This window comes from Myotis brandtii, unplaced genomic scaffold (assembly GCF_000412655.1).
Source record: "Myotis brandtii unplaced genomic scaffold, ASM41265v1 scaffold71, whole genome shotgun sequence".
Classification (NCBI taxonomy): domain Eukaryota; kingdom Metazoa; phylum Chordata; class Mammalia; order Chiroptera; family Vespertilionidae; genus Myotis; species Myotis brandtii.
Window position 1 is genome coordinate 1771376 of NW_005370787.1, and position 3452 is coordinate 1774827.

General features: G+C 44.7%; 1 protein-coding gene across 1 annotated transcript in view; it reads left to right on the plus strand.

The window, feature by feature from the left end:
- The window catches only part of ABCC4 (ATP-binding cassette, sub-family C (CFTR/MRP), member 4), a 202891-nt gene that overhangs the window by 32659 nt on the left and 166780 nt on the right, over window positions 1–3452 (plus strand). The gene's annotated exons all lie outside the window — the stretch shown is intronic.

Sequence of the window (3452 nt, forward strand, 5' to 3'; positions counted from 1 at the left end):
ACACACGACTTTGGAGACCCTTCCTTTCTGTAACCTCTACTGCTTGATGGCCTTGCTGAAGATGCCAGCTGCTTCAGCTGCCCTCTGCCTCCTCCACTCAGGGCTGCTGTGCTTTGTGGACTCCAGCCACTGTCACTGTTGGACAGTGGTCTCCTGGCAGAGAACTAGGGCAAAGGTGGTGGTCACCTCGTGAGTGTCCTTTCTCTCAAGGATCAGTCTTGCACTGCCTGTTATCTGATGCCTGAAGGCAGAATTTTGTCCAATTATGTAGTTGCTAATAACGGAGGTGGTGTGTGTGTGTGTGTGTGGGAGGGGGAGGGGGGCTGGCCCTCTATCAGTTACACAGCCATTACTCACAGCAGAGTGGCTTCATTGCTTTTATCTGCCGGATGTTTCTGGGCCCTGCCGTGGGGAGCTGTGTGTACAGTACTGGGTGTGGTAGTATTAGCTGTAGGACTTGCCTGTTCAACTCCCTTGCCAAACAAATCAAGAGCAGGGGCATATTCTAGGCCAGTGGTTCTCAACCTTCCTAATGCCGAGAACCTTTAATACAGTTCCTCATGTTGTGGTGACCCCCAACCATAAAATTATTTTCGTTGCTACTTCATAACTGTAATTTTGCTACTGTGATGGATCGTAATGTAAATATCTGATATGCAGGATGTATTTAGGCGACCCCTGTGAAAGGGTCATTCAACCCCCAAAGGGGTTGCGACCCACAGGTTGAGAACCCCTGTTCTAGGCTGAGATTCACCAGATTTTATGTCATGAGTCTTTGTGCTTACTAAAAACCCAGCATCTGCTCTGGCCAGTGTTCTCAGTGGTTAGAGCATGGGCCCTTGTACCAAAGGGTCTCGGGTTCAGTTTCCGATCAAGGGCACATACCTGGGTTGCAGGTTCAATCCCCGGCCACCCCCTAAAAATCAATGGGAACAATATCCTCAGGTGAGTTATGGGGCGCGGCTACAGTGTTTTGGCCAGGTTCAAGCCTCGGACTAATGAAAGGACAGGGTCCTCTCATTGCCACGGGCAAGTCCCAGCTGGAGGGCAGGGCCCTCCCAGCACAATCATAGCCAACGGCTGTGGTTGTAAGCTTGAACCTATGGTCCGAACACGTGGCCCCACGTGCCTTGTGCTAGAGTTCAGGTGCATGTAGTTGAGTAGGGTTGAAACTTAGGAGAATGCTTGATCACGCCCCTACTTTGCCTCGTGGCATCTGCTATAAAATAAAGACACGGCTTGTGGGCGCTGGTGCTGTCTCCTCAGGGAGCAGCATCCCACCGAGACCCAGCTTTCATTCTCTTGTCTGTCTTTTCTCAATCCTTTCACCCCCCCACTCAGGATCACCTTTGGCCGTAACAAGTGGCGCCTGACCAGGGACTGAGTTTGGCCGTAACAAGTGGCGTCCGAACAGGCCTGAGTTCGGGGGAATTTAAAAGTGGTCAGGTGAAAGGAGGCTTAAAAAGCAAAAGTAAGAAGGCCAAAAAACAAAAATAAGGTAGGGAGCCGAAGTGTGGTAATATTAGCACGGTGTAAAACTTGGGAAATTCAGGATCCCAGGAAGGGGATCACTAAAAATAAGGCTAAAAGCAAAAAATAAGGCTAAAAAGCAGAAAGTAAGGCTAAAAGCGGAAAGTAAGGCTAAAAGCAAAAGTAAGGTAGGGAGCCGAGGTTTGGTAATAGCTCGGTGTAAAACATGGGGCAGTGCTTAATTGAAGCATTTTTAAAATTTTCTTAAGGAGAGAATAAGTAAAAAATAGACAAGAGGTGAGGTAGAAAAGCATGAAAAGAAGTGGATCCCTAAAAATAAAAATCAATCAATCAATAAATAAAGTGGTAGAAATAAGTGGTAGAAAATAAGAAATCTCTTAGGTTTTGTTAAGCTAAAGATAGGTAAGGTAGAAATAAGCTGTAGAAATAGAGAAATAAGTAGAAATAAGTGGTAGAAATAAGCGGTAGAAATAGGAAATAAGCTGTAGAAAATAAGCGGTAAGAAATAAGCTGTAGAAAGTAAGCAGTAGAAAATAAGCCGTAGAAATAGAGAGTAGGAAATAAGTTGTAGGAATATAGAAATAAGAAGTAGAAAATAAGCGGTAGCAGTAGAAAATAAGTAGAAATAAGTTGTAGAAATGTAGAAATAAGCAGGGGTTGCAACCCAGGAAAGGTTTGGGCAAGGGCAGCCAAGCCTACCTATAGTTCATAGTTAGAGAAATAAGTAGAAAACAAGCAGTAGAAAGAAATAAGCAATAGAAAGTAAGTGGTAGAGGTTAGAAAATAAGCCGTAGAAAATAAGTAATTAGGAGGTACAAAATAAGGTAGAAATCTCCTAGGTTTTGTTTAAGCCACTGTAAAGCAGAAGATGGCTGTGGTGGATGATGTTTAAGGAAGTACAGTGGGGCCTTGACTTATGAGTGTCCCGACTAACGAGTTTTGAGATACCAGCTGTCTCTCTGCCGATTTTTTGCATTGAGTTGATACAGTAATTTGAGTTAACGAGCTCCTTAACGAGCTCGGTCTCGGAAAGAATTAAACTCGTAAGCCAAGGCCCCACTGTAACTTTTGTTTTGGACCGAGATTGTAAGCTCTTGCGGTAGTTGCATTGTTTCTGGGATTTGGTTATCTTTGCTTGTGCGACCTGATAGCTCCCTGGGACTTTGGGTCTGTGTGAGATGCCAGACTCAGAGTGGGAAGTCTCCAGCTCTGCAGGACCGAGGGCTGCTCGTTTCCATGCAGCAGCGGCTAAAGAAAGAAGCTGAGAAGGGAGCAGACTTTCACGGCGTGGACGGGGCTGATTTGACTGGGACTGGTGCGGACTCAGTGCCGAGGTCAACCGTCCAAACAGCCTGATCCAGGGGACTGGTTTTGCATCCACGATATCTTTGCATCGGCAGCATTTTAATACGCAAGTGACGAGGTATCGATATGGAGTCAGCTGAAGAAGATGGCGATTGAGGCCAAGCAGAGGTTAGAGAAGCAAGTGGAAGCTACGCTAGCGTTGGTGAACTGTCAGTTTTCTGTAAAATCTTGTGGAGCTAAGTCTAAGGACTTTGAGTAAGATATCCTGAAAACGTTGGCATGTTTGTAGTTTGGATTTGCATTGTTATTGCTTTGTTATTAGCCAGAATTTTGTTCTCTTGTTAACATTGCTGTGTCTATAGTTTTGTCTAAGGACTTTGAGTAAGATATCCTGAAAACGTTGGCATGTTTGTAGTTTGGTTTTGCATTGTTATTGCTTTATTAGCCAGAATTTTGTTCTCTTATTAACATTGCTGTGTCTATAGTCTTGTTAATAGCCAGAAGTCTGTTTTGATGATGCTGAATAATTTTAGAGTTTTTTGGATAATGTAAATGGGCGTGTTTAAAAACAAAAATAAAGGGGGATATATGGGGCGTGGCTACAGTGTTTTGGCCAGGTTCAAGCCTCGGACTAATGAAAGGACAGGGTCCTCTCA